At 36.7% G+C, this 21,516-nt stretch overlaps 1 long non-coding RNA gene across 3 annotated transcripts in view; it reads left to right on the top strand.

Moving 5' to 3' along the window:
- LOC141568474 (uncharacterized) overlaps nucleotides 1-21,516 on the top strand; it is a 145,333-nt gene that overhangs the window by 106,690 nt on the left and 17,127 nt on the right. For 2 of the 3 annotated variants that reach the window (XR_016021740.1, XR_012491619.2), the window contains 2 exons: nucleotides 2,239-2,333; nucleotides 7,399-7,579. This is a non-coding gene — a long non-coding RNA (uncharacterized LOC141568474). The remainder of the gene's footprint in view (nucleotides 1-2,238; nucleotides 2,334-7,398; nucleotides 7,580-21,516) is intronic. The other variant, XR_016021741.1, reaches the window with a different exon arrangement.

Below are 21,516 nucleotides of genomic sequence, written 5' to 3'. Positions count from 1 at the left end.
TGAAAATCTTGGCATCAGAAAGGTGTGTGCAAAAATGGCCCTGAAGGAGCTCACTGATGAACAAAACCAAAGGGAGTTTTTAGCCACTAAACAAATAACTGTATTGGAACACCCTCCCTACTCACCTGATCTGGCCCCCTATGACTTCTTTCTTTACCCAAAGATAAAGGAAATACTGAAAGGAAGACATTTTGGTGACATTCAGGACATCAAGGGTAATACGATGACAGCTCTGATAGCCATTCCAGAAAAAGAATTCCAAAATTGCTTTGAAGGGTGGACTAGACGCTGGTGTCGGTGAATAGCTTCCCAAGGGGAGTACTTCGAAGGTGACAGTAGTGATACTCAACAGTGAGGTATGTAGCCTCTTTTCTAGGATGAATTCTCGAACTTAATTGTCAGACCTCATATGTACAGGATAGGAAAATGGTTGTAATCTAAAGAAAAATTAGGCAAGGAGAAAACTGAGACCCAAATAGGAAGGAGTGTTGGAGGAGGATGGGTGGTAATAAGCACAATTTGAAGTAGCTTGCTATTCTTGAGTGTGGTTCTGAATCTGTGTGTGTGTGTGTGTGTGTGTGTGTGTGTGTGTATGTGTGTGTGTGTGTGTGTCTGTGTGTTAAATAGCACTTCTGGTATGTCATTCTTTGCCCTTTTTTTGTCAATCAAGTCTTTCTTATCTCAGCCTCTGTTTCCTGGGCCTTCTCTTCTGTGTCAGAGTTTATCACTTCCTGACTAATTTCTTTCTAAGTTCACAAGTCATACTACTTTTCTGGCCCATGTATTTAGTACCATAGGGAATGTTAGAAAACCACACCAGTATTTCCTTGATTTTCAGAGTGATTTACGTTTTAAACGTGAAGGAGTATGCTTTCCTGTAGCATGTAAAGCTATGCTTATTCTTTTCTGACATAAGAGGCAGAATCATTTGTGTATTGGCCTCATCGAATAGGAAGTGGCTGTGACGTGAGTCTTAGGCAATCATGTTTCTCTAAGAAATGGACTAGAAGGAGTAAACAGAAGCAGATAACAATATTTGCTTTTAAGTAATGATCTGTGATAAGTAGTGATTATGATTTATAAATTATAATCGATTCGATTACTTATAGAAAAAGCACCTATGGACAGTTATTTGGAAGAGTATTGATAGTTTTCTCTTTTACTTTGTTATTTTATGTTGGATCAATTACCTCTACCTTTCAACACACACACACACACACACACACACACACACACACACACACACATTTGCTACTATTACTTTCTTCAGGATAAGAAATACCAATAATAAATACAAACAATGTCTAATTTTTCTCATTTGAACAAATTCAATACTTCAATTTGTTGGCGAGCCCCCTTTAGTTTAAGCACTATAAACTTTGCTCAGCACACTAGCTAGTCTCTCTGAAAATATTCATCCTTGATATTTAAATATAGATCCTACCTGCATTTGAATGTATTGAGAGACAGAATAAAGGGATAATGACAAAGACTGAGTTTTTGTCTAGTATTTGTACCTGAGATGATTTCAGGGGAAGATACACTATATCCTTGTATCAGAGACACTTACTCAATGATCGTAAATACTGTCCAAATTGATTTAAGCCAGTTGAATTAATTTTAAATAACTTCAAAAAGATATGAAAGCAACATTTTTTTTTTTTGCAGGGGATCTGGAATTCAACACATATATGTATATTAAATTATTCAACCCAAAAATTCTGGATAATGCAAGAAGAATTAAAAATAAAAAAGAGAAAGGTCGGGGAGAGTCTTAGTCTGTCGAGGCTGCTGTACTAGAATACCATAGACTAGATGACTGATAAACAGCCAAAGTGTATTTCTTATAGCTGTGGAGGCTGGAAATCTGAAATCAGGATGCCAGCATGGTTGAGTTCTATTAAGAACCCCCTTCTGGGTTGTAGACTGTAGACTTTTCCTTGTGTTCCCACATGGCAGAGAACAGCGATAGGAAGGAAGCGCTCTCAAAATTCTTGTAAGTGCACTGATGCCACTCATATGGCCCCACCCTCATGACCTCATCTAATCATAATTATCTCCCAAATACAATCACGTTGGTAGAGTTTCAACATATGAATTTTGGGTGGACACAAAGAGAGAAATTCTGAAAAATACCATAAAGTTGAATTAAATTTTCCCTGGGTCCCCAAATATTTCAGGATTCATATCTGACCCAGTACATATATGACCCTGAGTTGTCACTCTTCCCTTTCCCAGCTATTCTATTACCTATGTCGAGACCTCTATCTGTGACCTTCTGTCTGTGACAAACCATCAAGATTGGCACTTTAGATATCAATGCAAAGCAAGAGGTGAGATATTTCTCGAATAAGTCCAGTCGAATTAGCTTGTCGTGTAGAGGACAGAGAAGTTGCTATTACTTTCAACCTTTCTTTGATTTCTGTATGAAGTATATTCATTAGACACCAGAAATCTGTTTGGAGGTGAGGATACTCCCGACTGAATGCCTTTCTACCTGGAAAGTATGATTCCCATGGGTTAACTGAAAAGGTGAATTCAAAACCTTTAATAGCAAATTACAAATTACATGAATAATTTACATATTTATAATTATTTCTGTTACATTTTTTAAATCTCCTTGTCTCTACTTTGGTACTTTCTGCTTTCTGTTGTTTTATTTTATTGCATGATTCACTGAAAATCGCCAGTTCTACCTTGTATAAAACTTTATTTTTTACAAAGAATTTTGAAAATCAAACTAGTAGGTGTACTTGGGCATTTTATGGTGACAAGTTTGGTAAAAGTAAGCATTTAAATTAAATATTATACACTTAGAAATCAGTTTTTGAGACCAATTGTATCCCTAAGATACACTGAATAAGAAATTCTCATATACACATAAATCTTTTCCCCACATATTTCACAACTGGGCTGCAGAGTTCACTATATAGTCACACTATTTCCTAATCTGAAAATAATCTAGAGTTGCAAATTTTGCACAGATCCAAGCAGGAGAGAATGCTATCTGAGGAAGACGATCTTTATTTTCATACATACAGTTCTGTCAAGGCCAGGCATATTACCAAGGCACCAAAGCTGCAAGTGGAGAACACGCAGGGCTATCTTATTCATGCTGATGTATGATCTAATTTCAAGTTTTTCACTTTGTAAAAGTTCTTGTTTCAGGGAAAGCAATTCTGCCTGCCTAGGTCTTATTTTTATCTCTGAAATAATATAAAAAATGCAAGATACCCTTAGAATGGAATTTTTATTATTAAGAGCGGACTCTGCCTTTCTTTGAACTACAACTGTACATCTTCACTGATCAATAAATCATCCCAGCGACTCCTGTCATCCCCCCACCCCCTTGGACCCGAAAGGCACACTTCCTCTGGTCTGACAAACCTCTTCCGTTACTTCTTCTTTCATGTATGTCAAATGTTTCTACACATCGCATGACGCACCAACAGTTCCAAATATCTCAGTCCTTGAAGTAGAGTGAGGTCATGAAATAACTAGATTCTATTTTGATTTTAAAGAGATGAAAGATGCAACCTTAGGTGACAATATGTTTTTCCTTTAGTTGTTTGTATATTGACCTCTCTGCCCTATGAGAGAGGGCTAGGTCTCTGCCTTAATGAACTTTTCATACTCTTCTTTGGTAGGGTACTTTGAATATCACAGATGATCAACAAATTTTGAGCTGAACTTTGAAATTTCTAGAAACACCTGTTTTGAGTACTTTCCACCCCCAACTCTATCCTAAGGAATGTGGACAAAGGAAGAAGCTAAGGGAAAGAAAATCTCACTAGCATTAAGAAAGCTGAGGAAATAGGTTTGATTTTCCTTAGCTTCTGTTCTCTACACCACACACACACACACACACACACACACACACACACACGCACACACGCACACACACACACACTTTTTCATCTTCACTTATAATCATAAAAGTTCTGTGTTTTACTTGCTTTGCTTTAAACTACTTTATGTGGGGATATAATATTATTGGGAATTCAATTAAATAAATTGTCTTATGCCACAATTCTAAGTGGAATTGGACATAGCATCTATGTGCCTTTTTTAGTCTCAAGGTGAAGTCTCTCTCCTCCTTCTGCCTCCTGCTGCTCTCAAACACAGCTTCTCTTGTCCCTTCTAACCTTGCTCTATCAGTCACCACTAGCACTTCCTTCCTACACTTCCCCCATTCTAGTGTTTGTTTTGGTTGTTGTTGTTGTTTTTTCTCCTAAATGTTCTCAGATCGCTCCCATTGGAAATTTGCCTGTCTCGATTTTGTACCTCCCTTCTTGATCTTGGAACAACGAGGGTACAGCCTCATTGTCCTTCTCTCCTTTGTGACAAGGTGGTCTACACACCTTGTCCCCACTTCCTCATTTCCCATTTACAATGCAACTCGCCACAGTTAGCTTTTGTGCTAAACAAACTGAAATTGCTCTGGCAAAGGTCACCAACCCATGAACATGTTTCAACTTTTATATGCCCAGAATAAAGGCCTACAGCAATAACTTTTACTGGATGGATATATAAGCTCTTTGACTTTCTCGAAACTCCGAGTTTCTTTCTGTGGGACCAGTTATCCTCTTATCCTCTCTGACCTCTACTGCCAAATTTCTCCCAGGAGCATCTCTTCTGCATGCCACTTAAAGTGGGGTGATTTTTGTGTATTCCATGCTCACAGCCCACTGCTTTGCTCACATGAAATCTTAATCTCCTGGATGTGAGTCTCTTCTCTTTAGATGGATCTCTTCCCCATATATGCATGAAAGAGACAAATGTAAATCTTGCTGCACATTTCCACTCAAACATTGTAGAAACACTATGTAAGAGGTCCTTCTTAAAAAAAAAAAATGTGTAATTTTGTCTTCCAGATTTTCCTTTTTCCCCACATTTGTTGTGCAGCTTTGTGCAAAGCATCACTGTCAACCTGTTCTCCCTGTAATGAAGTTACCATTAATCCTCTTCCTTACCAATCACATCCAACCAATTGTGGCATCGTTCTGATCTTACCTCCTAAAATGTCCTAAAATCTATTTCCTACTTTGCACTACAGCCATCTGATATCAAATTCAAGCAGACTCTCATTCTCATTGGCACAAAATGATGAAATAGCCAACTACCCTAACCCTTCACTTTCAATGGCCTCCTCCTGCCATCTCATCAGCCAGTCCATCCCCCATCCTGCAGCCAGAGCGATCTTTCCTAAATAAAAAAAAAGAAATTGTCTAGATGACTTTCCTTTCTCAAGCTCTTCAGTAGCTCCTCACCACCTACAAGAGGAAGTCTTATCTCTCTGACTTGGTATTACAGATTTGCACAAACTGTATCATTTATCTTTCTCTACACTTTGCAGTTTGGTGTCTCTTCAAGGTTGATATTGCACCTGCTCCACCTACAGTGCATTTATCAAAAATAATTTTTACTTTTCTTAATTGTATTCATCCTTTAACTTCCTGATTAATTTTCATCTTCATCATAACGACCTCTCTTTTGTTACCATGTAATAGCTTATGTGTAGATCTCTCCAGTAACTTTACTACCTTGTATTACAATAACTTAGGGTTTTTGTCCCCACAAGATGATATATTCTTCAAGGACAGAGATGATATCTGATTTGTGTTTGTATATGTATGTTACCACAGACTTCATAAAATAGGTACCTAAAATAGGTACCAATAAATGCATCTTGAACTACATTGACATTTATTGCACATATTATTTCAGTTATTATCCATATTCTTCAGTGTTTCAGAGAGTTTTGATAATTTTTTCTATAACATACAACTTGGATCGTGATTAAATCAGTGTTTGCCTAATATTGCCTTTTCACCACAACTCTATGGGGGAGATAATAGAATCTCAAGGTTGGAAGTCAGGAAACTGAGTTGCAGAAATATTAACAGGTGCAGAATCACACAGCTACTAAGTGACAGAGCCCAAACTTGCATCCAGAGGGTCTACCTGTCTCAGACATAACCCATACAATAAAATCACCATATTTTTCACATACTTTATGTATTTCAGGAAACTCAAATTTTACTTTTTGCCTTATTTGTTTTCATAGATATTCCTTTGTTGTGCAACAGAAAGGAATTTACTCTATTCTTTTCAGGGATGTCAAAACTGAATCTCAAGTAAAGTGAATCCAGATTATAAAGATGTTCAAGGAACAACAGTGAGTCTGTTCTCATAACCCAGTCCCCACCAGGCTCGACGTTATGCCCAGAACATATCCCATAATGTAGGCGATCATATTTCGATTTCAGTGAATGTCATAATTCACTGAAAAAAATATTACTATTTCCTAAGCATCATCCATGCCTTCAGTATTGCAGGCACAGCAATAAAAAGGAAGGAAGGAAGGAAGGAAGGAAGGAAGGAAGGAAGGAAGGAAGGAAGGAAGGAAGGAAGGAAGGAAGGAAGGAAGGAAGGAAGGAGAGAGAGAGAAAGAGAGAGAGAGAGAGAGAGAGAGAGAGAGAGAGAGAGAGAGAGAAAAAGAAAGAAAGAAAAAGAAAAAAAAGAAGATAGGTATAATCTGACTCGGAGAATATTTAGACGCAGTTTTGAAAAGTTACTTTCTTTCACTACGTATTTATTCAGACACCTATTAAGTTCATCTCTCTGCAATCCCCAATGTCTGAAATGGGGATAATGATATGTATCTCTCAGTTTTATTAGGATGGTTCCAGGAGACAATTCAGGTAAAGTTTCTGTCCCTGATCTTGGTGCAAGTGAAGTGACAGATCCATACCAATTTCTCCCTCTTTCTCGTTCCCATTCCAGCCTCCTTTGCCTTCTACATCACTCACTAGATTATTGTCATAACGTCCTTGATGGTGTCTCATTCTCTATCTGTTTTGCAATTCATCTTCCACTCTGCTATGTGGGCACAAAGTGAGATAATTACAAGGCCACTGGAAAGGCCAGACTGCTAACTCCCAGAAATGTTTATTGATAATGAAAATCTGGCATGAGATTTAATTTATATTTTGAATGTTGGAAGAAAGATAGAAGACATTTGTGAAATTCTAGTCCCAGCCATTTTCATGACATTTCAAAACACGTATTGTGGTCCAGCGTTAATCTATCTCCAAAGCTTCTTAATGACACAGTCTGAGGACCTGGTACGACATTTTTCCTCTCTTTGCTGAGGTGGGAGAAAGCATGCAAGTCATTCCCAGTTGAATATTTACTCTACTTAGGACCAATTTATTGGAAGGAGTGTAGACCATTACTGCAAGCGATTTAGAGACCTCAAAAACAAGTTCTTAAATGATCGTAAAATATCAAAATCCTGTACAAATATTTTGTGGCTGTTGTTCATGTAGCAAAAACACATTCAAAAAGGGCACTGGCCAAAATCGGTGTGATTATTTTCTGTCTTGCCTCTTGCAGGGCACCCCCTCTCCCTCCAAAGAAGCCTTTGTTTCCATGGGCAACAGAGCTGCCCCCTGCACACTGATTGTGAAGCTCTGGATTGGCTCTCATGGCCTGAGGTAAACAGTTGCCTGCTGCACTACATAAATACTGAAAGCAAAACTCTCCTGGAAAAAGACCTGACCAGCATGAATTGAAGGTAACTATAGGCTGCTCTAAAAAGCCCACCTCCCACTGTTCCTTCATAAAAATTCCCAGAGAGAAGGCTACGTGCCCTGTGGTTTCAATAATTTCTGCCATTTAGGGATGGGAGTCTGTTGTCAGATGTTTGCAGCTTTTATATCAGTTTGACATACAACAGAATGCCATTAATGTCATCGTTGCCCTTCAAATTCCAGGGAGAACATGATTTCTAGCAAAGTTGTTTGTTTCTAGATCAAGGTGAGTTGAAGGAATTTTCATGATGTTTTGAAACCAAGAGTTTTGGGCATGTGCATACCATCACATAATTTGGGGGTTATGGACAGAAGTGGGGGTGATTATTTTAATAAACTTTCAGTTAACCCTTTTCATTTGCAAGTTTAGGTACGTGCCATTGCATGGCATTAGGCTGTTTCTAAATAGTATTTAATGCTAACTGTAAAATTCAGGCGATCCCAGCAATGTTATTTTTATAATGTTGGCTATCTGAATGAGAACTTGGTCAACCTGTATGTTTTGCCTGTTTTTTATCTCCTCAAAATATGCAAGTCGCAAAATAGAGATAACAGCTCTGGGAGGGAGACATTCTTGGAGTCTGGTGGTATTGGGCTTTATGTGACTTCTCTTCAGCTATAATGCAATTTCCTCATACCGTGTTTCCCCGAAAATAAGACCTAGCTGGACCATCAGCTCTAATGCGTCTCAAGACTGGGTCTTATATTAATTTTTGCTCCAAGAGATGCATTAGAGCTGATGGTCCAGCTAAGTCTTACTTTTGGGGAAACACGGTATTCCAAACACTTTATCTCAGAGAAGCACTGAGTAGTAAAAAGTGACTTTCCCACATTCTTCAGGTGTTTTTGTTCTGTGAGGACAGGGGACAGGGTGTCTAGCCCACCAGTGTAGTCGCATCCCTCAGCGTAACTTGCACTTAATTATGGCATTTAGTAATACTTGCTGCAAGATTGACATGTAAATGAACAGAAGCATTTGCAGAGAAACTACAAAAATGAAACCCCACTGCCTGTACTGGAGAGAACAGACGCATAAGTCAATACCTATAAGATGTAAGTGTTGTGGCAGAAATATGTATTCATCTAGGATTCTGCCATTGATGTCTGAAAAAAATGGTGAATTGATATTCAGCAATAATATTATCTTAAGTTGTATGATCCTTTATGAAGCACACCATCTTATTTGATCCTCACAGTTACATTATGAGCTTGGGGGGAGGTGGGAATCCCATTTAATGGTATGTAAATGGTATTTAAGGGAACTTGGATTATTTCCCTAAAGTCATATGGCAGTTATTCAGGTCCTCAGAATTCTTTCTCGATACTCTTTCTGGTCTACTCTTGCCTTCTCAAATTCTCACTAGGAGAAGGGAGGGCGTAGGCTCTAGAACATAGGGATGAGACAGAATCATTTAGTTACAGGTAGTCATTTCTAAACAACATTCCGATAAAATGCATGAAAATTTTTCATAATACTCATTCTTATAGAGGACTGTAGATCCATTAACAGAATTCGGACCATGTTTCCAAAATGTTAAAAGAGAGATACTAATGGAAACATGATTTTAGGGCATACATGCCAAAATGTTAATTACCAACATTTGTCAAATACTTTAAAACTTAAAGATCTTTTCCATTGATTATCTCATTGATTTTCACACAAGTTACATAATTGAGACATGTTGGAACTGGGCTACACATTCAGTTGATTCTACGTCCTATGTTCTTTTCACGTCTAAGCTAATTGGCGAAACATCCTGACGACTCTGTGGTATTGCCAGTGTGGTTTGTAACTATAGCTAAATACCCACCTGAGCCCATTTAACTTCCGACTGCTCCATGGATACTGCCGGCACAGTGGCTCTCTGAAGTTAGCACTCCAATTAGCACATCAGTGAAAGGGTACAACAGTGTGACTTGATGAGTCCAAATCTCTCCCATAGAATGAAAAAGTGTTCATTCAACGTTTCCTGAATATTTGCTATGTGCCAAATACCACGTTAGATGCTGGCTTTTGTTTCATGCCATGTAAAAGATATAGTCTGTGCTCTCAACCAGATTATCAACCACACAATAGTTTCTTCATCTTTCGATATAAACAAGAGACCACAAGGTTACAACAATTAGGAAAAGTCCTTGCAAGATTTTGGAAGCATGAATTTGCTGAAGTCATAGGGGTTGATATTATTATTAGATTGTTTATCTAATATATTTGTCACAATATATTTGTTTACCTGAAATATTTGTCACAAGAATTCAAATTTAATCTGCAGAAGACTATTTTAATTAAAGTTACAGTTTAAGGTGATGATATCTTTTGCAATTGTTCGGGCAACTTTTGTTTCTGTTGGTAAAAATAATTTATCTTGGTTTCCCAGGATTTTCTGTAAGTGCAGGATGGATGTTGTTGTTAGTCTCAGGATTTGTTTCTCAAACAGATGATCTGTTTTGAGGTTATTCAGTAATCTCCACTTTCCCAGCTGTTGGCAGTTTGATTTTGTGATATTTCTTTTAAAGATATACATTAACATCTCAAGTCCCATTTTGAAGGTGTATTGGAAACAAGGTAATGTAAAGGAAGAAACATGGGTTTCAGACACAGTCAGACAAGATTTCGAACCTGTTCTATAGATGAGTATTAATGTTTACTTTGGGGAGTCAGTTAGCTTCTCTGGGCCTCAGTTTCTTCATTAGTAAATATTTCCTGTCCCTAGGTTTTATTCAGGTTTATAAGCAAATATCAAAGTAGTTATATAGCAAAAAAGAAAATAATAAATGGTTGTTATTATAATCCTTTTCACAGCTGCCTCTATGAAACTTTACTGGGTTTTATATTGATAGATACTGGCAGTTCTTATGAGTCTGGGCTACCAGGGTAACTGGTATAGCCGACGGCTGCTTTCATTGCATGATGCATTTGGAGAACTGAACCCTAAGACTGATCTCCTCAGAAGAGACGAAGCCTCAAAACATGTGTATATTTCTCAGTTGAAGCGTCCTTTGTTTATATACTTAAATACTTTCAGTAACCCTGCTTTCTCTACTGACTTTTGTGTAGCTAAAGTGAATACTAATTACTCATGATTGTATTTAGCTGATTCATAAATACACTCAATTCATTGACAAACACATCCAATAAACAAAGTCTTCAAGCACTGTGTTTTTCAGCAATATTGACCATTTAAATGCTTTGACATGAATTATGAAGCAGTGAAAAGAGGATTCTTGCTTGGTTTTTAACCAATTTTCATAGGATTGCCTGATTCAGAGGAACTTTTTGAAGTGAGAATGTTATACTCCTTTATGTGCCGGTGCTCATAGCAGACTGTTCTAGCATGTGGCTATGTTGAGAAGCGAGAAATATTTCTTTAATGAATGCTTTTTCATTGTCTGTCATGTGCTAGGTGCTCTGCGGAGCACTGCAGAAATTGTGCTGAGTGAAAACGAACACGGTGGCACCAGTGAAGTAGAGACTGTGACGAACTCTCTGATCAGCCAGGTCTCAGTAGTATCACCTAATTCTCCAGGTCAACAGCAGTTGGGCCAGAGGCTCAGACACCTAGTGCAAGCTTGGTCACTGATGGTCTCTCTCTTGGACATTTGAAAATCGAGTAAGAGTCATCAAAAGTTGGGGCTCATTGAAGCTAAGCCATATTAATGTCGCTCAAAGAGGACCACGTAGGGATCCAGTGAGATACCTGGAATTGCCTGATCTAAATCTTTCGGTTTTGTTGAGCTAACCTTAGCATACGTCCACTAGATCCACACCTGGGTTTAAGCTGAGTCGAGGTAGTCAGTTGCTTGCAATCCCTCTCAACCCCACCCTCAAATACATTATATTGACCAATATAATATTGCAAAACAGTAATATTATACCATATACTATGAAATTGACCAATATATTCTATAAAGTAGAACATACTGACTAATGGTAAATCAAAGTCTATCATGGATGACCACGCTCAGGTCTGCATTTATTGGTTAAATAATTTTAATTTGATCACATTCATCCTTTAAGATGGTTTATAAAATACATAAAAAATACATTCTCATTTCCTGTGTTTTTAGTTCTCTATATGCCTGAGGTAATATGCTAGGCCTTGTGAAAGTTATAAACCTGGCTACTACCAGGTTTGTAAACTTGTATGTTAGGAAGCTCACTGTCCTTGCAAGTTCAAACCTACTTTGAACCCGGAGGGATAAATGGGTACAAAGTTCTTCGTCGTGACTTGATTTTCAATATAATTAGGAACTTGGTATTCTCCTAAAGTAATTTCAAGGTTCTGGAAGCATACAAGTGCAACGATGCTTTAAATATTTCAGTTAAGACTTTACTCATGGACTTTATAATAATAGCGACCTCATATGGATACGCCATATCCCCCTCACCTACTCTATTTTTCTCCATAACATTAATTACAATATGACTTCCAGATCTTGTGTATTATATATCTCCACAAACTGGATCGTTAACTGCAGAGGAGAGGGACTTTGTTTGGTTTGTTCCTGTCTTTATCGCCAGCACCTGAACTATGCCTTATACTTCTTAACTACCCGATCACCATCTGTTGAAGGAATAGATGAATAGGTAGAGCAAATGCACACTAAGATGGTTAGGTGCATAGATTTTGGCACTAACCAGGCTTGGGTTTAAATAGTAGCTTGTCACGTATTAGCCATATGAATTGGGAACAACCAATTTACAACTGTAGGACTCAGTTTCCTCATCTGTAAAATGGGTGTAATAATTCACTGGTTCTTTTGACCCTTGAATTAATACAACATGGTTCCATAGTTGGTTTGTTGTAATACTTAATAAATGGCAAATACTGTTATTTAGAATCTATCTTTGTGAGTCCTCAGAATACAATATGCTGTTCTTTTTCTTAATTCTCCCCAACAAAAATTAGTGTTTTGTATAGTTTTATTTTTGGTTTTAATTTCAGTTTTTGAATGGTTAATGAAGCACAAATATTCCCCCTTTTTGTTCTTTATGACCATAATTCAACATTACAAATCATGTCTGTATACTTTAAATTTATTTTTCTTTTGATAAGAATCAAGCAATAGTAAAGAATCTCATAATGAGGCTGGAGAATTGAGTATACTGATTTTGAACTAGTTTCATGTTTAACTTGTTTTTGTCGATCAGATGAATTGCCATCTAAATTTGCCACCATTAATAGAAACTTGCAGATGAAGTGTATGAAAGAATATTTTAAATGCTAGAATATTTAAATTTTTTCCTAACAAAATACAGTTTTATTTTAAGCGAAGAATGGTAACATATCTATATGTAATAACATGACTCTTCAACCATAAGAAAAACCTATGCTTACTGAGAGATTTTCATGTATTTCTCCAATAAATATGACACACCATGCAATGTAGCAGATCCCTGTCCTCATATAGCTCATGACATAGCAATCTCTGAGCTCCCTTTTGCTCTTGTATTATTCGCAGCATCCAAAAGAGTGCAGTGTATGTAATTGGTACCTAAACACTGTTACCACCAGTGTTCAAACGGAAAGTTTGCTGTAGTCAAGTTAAGTGAAGCAATAGTATCTTATCAACAAGCCATACTCATTGATTGAGTGGGTGTGATTTAATGTAGTGCTACATATTGATGCTAAATATTATTTATCCATACCGTTGAGTTATGAAGTTTTTTCCAGTTCTCTAGTACAATGAAAATATTTTCAGGAGATGCATTTGTTTAGTTCCCAAATATTTATTCATTCCTCAGTATATCTAGGGCACCATGCTAGATTATTTCTATCTTGTTCTCTTGGAGCCCTGAGCTGTCATGCAAGAAATCCTATCCTCTTGCAGGATAGACCTTTTTGCAGGGTCCTCAGTCTACGTGGAGTAGCTGTGGGCTCCGCTGAGCCTAGCCTTCCATCTGTTGCCTCCAAGGCACTGGTCATGTGAATGGCCATCTTGTCCACTTCAGAATAGCTGTGACGCCAGTTGAATGCCACTGAAGTGACCCCAGTTTATAGCATGTGGAAAAAAAGTACCACCCAACAGTCCCTGTCTGAATTTCTGACCCATAAAATAATAAATAGAATAATATTTTTATATTTTTCAGCTATTAACTTTTTCAACATTTTTTTAGGTAACACTAGATAACTGGGATATGAATAGTCATCAAAATTAATATGCATTATAAATATGATAACTGGACTAGAAGGAGAGATATAGCAGTCTGAAAGAGATTATAACACGGAGCTCTATAAGATGTCCATGATTTTTTTAATTCTTTGTCCATAATGAGCATCATGCGAATAGTACCGTGTTTCCCCGAAAATAAAACCGGGTCTTAGATTAAGTTTTGCTCCAAAAGATGCATTAGAGCTTATGTTCAGGGGATGTCATCCTGAAAAATCATGCTAGGGCTTATTTTTTGGTTAGGTCTTATTTTGGGGGAAACACAATATATATTTTAGAGTGGGGTGATTGATAATGCGTTACAAGATTACTAAAAGTAGCACCTAAATGGAAAGGGAAGATGAAAGCTAACATAATCATAGTTTTATCTAAACCATTTCTATTAGCTCACATTGAAAAGACACTGTTTACTACATAGAGAGGCCTCTTTTAAAAGAATTTTTTTAATTCAATAATATCAGAGATGGAGATTTATTAATAACATATTTAAAACACACCAATTATTAAGCTACCACCATGTATCAGGACTAAAATAATATGTATCTTATAGCCATTGCTCCTTTAAATTCATTTAAAGCACTGGTGTTTTGAAGTGGTAGGATTTAACTGATTTTTTTGTCCTAGTTTACTGATAAAGACTTAGAATGATGGGTTAGTAATTGTCTCAGGATCTGAAGATAACTTACAAGTGGAAATTCTAGCTTCACATCTGGCTGTTTGATTCCAATATCTTCTCTGAAAACAACTACATTATTATTATTTCAGAGGAACATAATGGTTATGACCATTATGACCTGGGACTAGGGTGTGTGAACAGTAACTGAAAAAGAAAAGATTTAAGTTGTTGTATTGCCATTGAGAACCAATAAAAGGCTTTATTGTTTTGTTATGTTTATCAATAAAGTGGTCTATTTCACTTTGAACCCTGAAGATGAAAACCTGGCTTCAAAAACTACTGAGATACACACAGTTGCTCACACAAACACACACCCCAGAGGTTTCCTCAGCAACTTTACATCAATTGTTTCTTTAACCTAAGAAAAACCTTGAATAAGATCTGAAATAAACAATACAGCAGGAGCTCAAAAAAAAAGACAAATCAAATAAACACTCTGCAATTGCAAAAAATACATACATACATACATATACACATACATATATACACACACACATAGATATGAGATACAAATATATATATATATATATATATGTATACATTCAAAGCAGGCTACTGTAATATTTTCTTGATGGTGAGTATCAAAAAGATTCTCCAATTCTATTTGATTTTAAGCACATTTGAACACACATTAACCTAATTCAATGTATTCTATAAAAACTATTTTTACCAGTTATGTGAAAGGGAAGACATAACTAAACCATCAACAAGTTCTGAGATCTCTTGGTACAGAGATCAAGGACTGATTCTCTTAAATATGACAAATTTTAATTTGATTTGTGGTAATAAAGTTCAATGGATCTGGCCTTCCTTAATGACCTGCTTTAAAAAGGCATGGATATGTCTAGTAACGCTTTTTTGTAAGTCTCCTTTTTGGGATTCTTATTACCAAGCTTGATTTTAAAGTATTTGTTTGAGACAACTGTGGTAGAATCTATTCTATTGCCAGTGACTTCTATTCAGTGGTTATCATCAAAGGACACAGACTCCATACCTCTAAGTCTGGGCTGTTGAAAGGGAACTAGACTAAAATGGTATAACCAACTTGTTTCATCTTTGGTTCTTATTTTTTTGGAAGTCTGATACATGGTTCTGTGTACTAAAGGGATGTGACTTTTAAATGGAAAGACTTTAACTTTCAAGTGACACTTTTACCACGGCAGATAGAAGAAAACACAGTATACATCTCTTGTTAAAAGTGTCAAGAATGTTAGCAACAGTGAAACCAGTATGCATTCGTTAAGTAGCAAAAAATAGTGTCCCAGAAAATTTTTTCTTGAATCCTATTACCATACAATATTTAAAATTGGTGTGACTGATTACCTGATATCATGCATATAAGTTCTACTTCAAATAAAAGTACATATTTATCAAGTGGCTTTGGGAAAGGAGAACTGAGGTTGGGAAACTATATACACAGAGATATAAAAGTATACCATGTGCCATTATGCTGCTAGTAACTGTGCTTTTTGCCATGTGAATGTTGGCCTAAATGTGTGTGGGGGAGGTGGGTAACTAAGAAAAGTGCTGGTTATTTTATTTAGACAGTGTAGAAATTCATCATTTCTAAATGAATGCAGTAACATGAAGTGTCTAGCACAGTGGTTGAAGCAGCAAGTACTGAATTGTAAGGTATTTGGATAACTAACTGTAGGGTAACTCTCCTGTTACAGATTGATTACATTTGACACATTTAAAAGGCAGGTGGACAGACCTTTCTTATCACTGAGTAATATGTGTAGTGTGATATAACTTTCATGTGGTGAGGGAAGGTCTATGGACTCTGGAGGCAGACAAATTACATTTGAAGTTTGGCCAGGATCTCACACTGAAGAGCTGTGTGACCTGCAGGGTAGAAGAGTTGAGGAGAGTTTTATCAAGGGACTATTCACAAAGAGGTGGACAGAGCTGAGGAAACCCAACAAGGGATAATGCAGTATTCTCAGATTCACAACACGTAGGCGCCCTTACCCTATGTCTGAAGGGATGGGAAGGAAGCAAATCGGCAGAATTCTGAGAGGGCTACCTGACAAGTGCCCTATAATAGAGGGACACAGCCAACTCACTGTGACCCAGTAGGAAGGGACCTGGGGATAATAAATGCTCTGACCTCACTCTCCTAAAGCTAGCCCTCCTGCCAGTTCTCCATTGGACAAATCAAACCAAAGGCAGAGGGTAAAGAAATGCATTAAAGCAGGTTTTTAAAGGTCAGCTGCTCAGCAAGGTAGAGAACAGAAAGAAGACTAGGAAAGGGAATGGAGTATCCCCAGCACTAACGTCCATGTCTGTGGACATTAGATCACCAAAGAGAAATTCTCTTATCATTCAGCTCCAGTGGCTTGTATGTCTATATTTTGGAATTCTTTGCAGCACCCACTCCATCTTGACAAAATCAGAAAAAGGAAATGACTGAATCCACCATGTTTTCCTTTTCAACTTAGTTGCCAGCAGGAAACCTCTTTGTAATAGTAATGCAACAACAGTAACTATATTAGCAATAACTATAATTGATTTGTTTCCTGTTCCTCTTCATGCCTTTTTTTTTGGTTTGTTTCAATTTTCACAGCTTACCTGCCCTTTAAACCAGTGACATACTAACTGAATTAAATTACAGCTCCACTGCTTACTACCTGTGTGATCTTGGACAAATGACTTAAACTTGCTAAATCTTAGTCTGCTTATATGAAAAAATGAAGGTATCTTGATATGTCTTAGGATTTTTTCAGGAAGACCTATAGGAGACACTCAATAAATGTTGGTTAGCAATTATGGTTTCTGGGAAGACTTTCATAGTAACAATTCATAAATAATTAATAATTTATATGAATTATTTATATAAATAATAATAAATTATGATATAACCACACTTTCTTAATTTGACCATGGCAATAATATCTTTCTTGCAGTATGAAATTGTTACAAATACCAACTGAGATAAGGCAAGGGGAGTTCTTGGTAATCTTCAGCATACCCACAAAGATTATCTCTTGTCGTTATTGCTATTATTGGCAGTGTTAGAGCCTCCCCTTTGTCAATGATTTCTCTCCAGTGAGAGGAATGGACTGACTGACCTTTGATTGTGTCCCAAATGGCCAAGCACAGTGTGTGTTGTATCTGAAATACCAACAGAAGGACTTCAGTCAACCCCCACCCTTTTTAGCTTCCACTGGAGGAAATGAGAAGTTTGACCAAAAAGGAGAGAATGAATTAGTGACATCTCTTTACAGTCTGAGGATGGGGGTTATAAGAACAAAGAAATGAGGATAATGTTTTGTAAATGTACTTATCCAAAGATGTTTTTAATAGTTAGAACTAAGAAAAGCAAGGTACTTTTCCAAGGTTCTATTTTAGGTGATTACGCCAGCAAAGAAAATGATAAAGGACAACCTAAGAAACAGCAGGATAACAAGGGCATTTCCTTGGCATAGATATTAAAGCCCAGTAGCAAAATTGTTATGATTTACTATTCTCCCTTAATGGAAGTATTAAAATATGTATATGTTATTTATAATGTATACAAATCTATATAGTTTGTAATCTCCAAAGAGAACCCATGTATTTTAGAAGAACAAATTCCTGGAGTAAATTGATCTACTCTGAAATACTCTTTCCTTAGGATCCATACTAGCATATATGTAACCCTACCAAAAATACCTCAGCAGGTCTTTGAGACAATACAGGTTTGTGTGTGTGTGTGTGTGTGCGTGCGTGAGCACACACACACACACACACACACACACACACACGTGTACATATCCAGGCTGCCATGTGCCACTGCAATGCCGTCATTCCACAAATCTTAAAATTTGGGAAGATTTGGAAGTTTTTATGACCTGGATAAATATAGAATATGATTCTAAAGTTGTCTTTCAGTTTGAGGTCTTTTAACATGCATATTTGTTGTTTATCGTGTAAGAGCTTCGTGGAGTGATAGAATTGCAACGAAGCTGTTTCAGGAGTTCTTGGTTCTAGTCCCGTCGCAGTCATTGATGAGCAATGTGACCTAGGACAGGATCATTTAACCTCTCTGGATCTCAGTTTATACATCTGTAAAGCATTGAGGTTGAACTGTGTGATCTCTAAGGCCCTCATGAGAGGTGAAGTTTTATGATTCTGTGTGAGTTAATTACTGAGGTCTTTTGTGGTCAAGTTTGCATCATTTAGCAATAAAGAAGAATGACCTCTGCTCCAAAATTAGAATATTCTGTAACTTACTAGAAACAGCTGAAAATATTCTAGGGAGAATAATGACTACATCACTTGATCTAGGCACAAAGCTGAAGCATTCAAAACAAAACCTATTTACCCTCTCCTTAAGTGCCTCCCTTGTTCAAAACCAAATCAGGACCAAGACTCATTATTTCCCAAAGCTCAAAGCTCCATAACACCATGGGTGCTTTGGTTAATGCCTTGGCTGATGTCTGACATAGTCTTCAGATCTGCCTCTGTTCTTTGTCAGCACCAGTGACAAAGCCTGGTTTCTCTTACACAGAGAGTGGATTTTAAAGAAAGGCATGGCAGCAGCTTTCCTGTTGCTTAGATTTCTTTTGTTGCATGTTATCTCTCACTTCCCTGTGTGGTTGTTGGCCTGTGCTCCGACTTAAATTCCCTCACAGATGTTAAAGAGATTAATAATATCCCCAGGGCCTATCTCATACAGAAGAGCACAGGACACAAAGGCTGTCTTTGGAATATTTTAACTTCCCTTTTCAGAACCATCACCAAGTGCCTAGCTTGTGCCCCATTCTCTCAGGCTTAGATTTCGATACTGTGAAACCTGTTAGCTGGCAAATATTTAAGATGGTTCTCATTCATGGGGGTTTGCATTTTGATAAAGTAGTCCCAATGAAAAACAAAAAAACAAAAACAAAAAACCCAAACCTCAGAACCAAAAATTAAAGGGTATAATTTTACCAAATGTGAATGCCATTTACAAAAATAAGAAGTATCTTCAGGACAGGGAGGTTACCCTCACATGCAAAGTGTGGGAGTTTAGTTGTTTATAAATGAATCTCCATCATTCACTGGTTGAGAGCTGCTCACCATAACTGAGATGTTACCAAATAAATCAGTATTTCAAAGCATTAAATATTACCTGAAATGGTCTGAATCCATTAATGCAATTTAAAATATATGATTATTTCAGATGCATCTTACCTAAGAAAACAAACAAAATGTGCTTTTTCTTTATACAAAATAAGTATATAAGATACATGTACTAAGAATGTTTTCTTCAGTTTTCAACATGATTTGATTTTCAGTTGCTGTAAGATGAAATTAAATCTTTGAACTTTTTCAGGAATTTTATATCCAAAGACCAGAATGCTTGGCTTTTCATAGAAGAATGTTGCCTGTCCCTTTCTTAAAATAAACTTTTAAAGTGTCATCTTAACACATTAATGTTTTCAAGGGAAATTTGGTTTTAGGGTGAGAAGTTCAAGAGACAAAAACCACTCTTGAATACATTCATCCACACAACGCAGTCTTTGAATTAGGCTTCCAAAATGTTCTCTTCGTGTGAAGATTGCTTATGGCTACGTAGGTCTCTTTTCCCTGCGATGCTTCATTAGCTCTGAATACATTTTCCCTAGATAAAGTTAAAAGCTCATCCTAATTAGACTTCACTGGGGTGGTCTGAATTATTTGATCTATTCAGGAAAACGATAGAAAAAAAGATGGCTTTGGACAGCTACCGTGGATGAGCATGAGGGTAACCATGGTGATTTTAAGCTTTGGGTTAGGTTACATGGCATCTTCGACAATCCAACCTCAACACCAGGCAATAAATGGTACTCACGAGCAATCTTTCTCTTTCAGCTTAAGCCTTTTGTAACTATAATGTTGCTTTTGTCTTGCCTAGACTCATTTGGTCCCTGTTACCAATGTTATCAAGTCCTTTAAAACAGTAAATTATTTAATGGTAAGTAGACGTGCATTTTAGGATGTGCCCCTCTTCAATTTTGCTATCACTATCCTTCACGAACTTTCTCCTTACCTGGACTATAGCTAAGACTTCCAATCTGTCCTTTACATGGATAAAAGAGTTCTTTCTCTAAAACCGCCCATGCAAGACTTCCACTCCAGGTGTTTCCAAAGTTCCTTGTCTTTTATGTACCGTCCTACCTAAACCATTACCTTTTAATTTTCTATTCACTATTTTTTTCCATTTATTATTTTCCAGTTATATTGTTAGAATCTAGCAGATGGGTTATACAGTGAGTAACATATGAAAAGTATAGTGTAAAATTATTAAATAAATGAATTGACCGGATCTGAGCTTGTCACATAAATATTTTTCCATATTTGATAGGACATAGTAAAAAGATCAAAGTATTATACACAGATTCCTTCACAAATAAAATTTATTTTCCTTCCCAGGCATGTGCCTGGTTAATTTTTTAACAAATGCTATATTCAAATGACACTCAGCTTTCCTGTAACATGTTCTTCTGTTTCTCCTTTTAATACTTTATCTCAAAATTTTCTTATGAAAATTATCAAACATACATAAACATTGTCAGAAATGCCATTGAACACCCATAGTGCCACTACTTAGATTCCACAATCAACATTTTGTTTCACGTCACATATTTATTCATCTATTTACCTACCCATCCATCTTATTTTTATCCATTTCAAAGGAAATAACAGAAATCACTACACTTTATCTCTAAACCCTTCAGCATGCTTATAAGGAAGATTTTTTGAAATGTAGTTAGAAAGAAACTTTTTTAATCATAATAATTGACAAGTTAATGACTGAGAATTAATTTTGAAAGCATGCAAATCCCCTTTGTGTGTATTTACCTGAGCTTAAAATGAAGGTTTATGATGGGGAATAATTTTTCTATAATAACTTCTGTTTTTCTTAGTAAGACATTGTTATTTGTGATGCTCATGTAATTATATGCCAGTGTAACTCAAGTATGTAATGACATTTCTCTTTGAAAGCATTTACATAACTCAGGAAATTGCTTTACTATTCTGTTTCCTGACTTAAACCTCACTTTTGCCATGTTCATTTTATTATACAATCTGTCTCAACTCACCCAGGCAAAATACCTTCTACAAAGT

Source organism: Rhinolophus sinicus, chromosome 7, assembly GCF_057876585.1.
Source record: "Rhinolophus sinicus isolate RSI-liver-muscle chromosome 7, RSI-T2T, whole genome shotgun sequence".
Classification (NCBI taxonomy): domain Eukaryota; kingdom Metazoa; phylum Chordata; class Mammalia; order Chiroptera; family Rhinolophidae; genus Rhinolophus; species Rhinolophus sinicus.
Note: the sequence above shows the minus strand (reverse complement) of the source record. Positions and strands in the feature narration are given on the sequence as shown.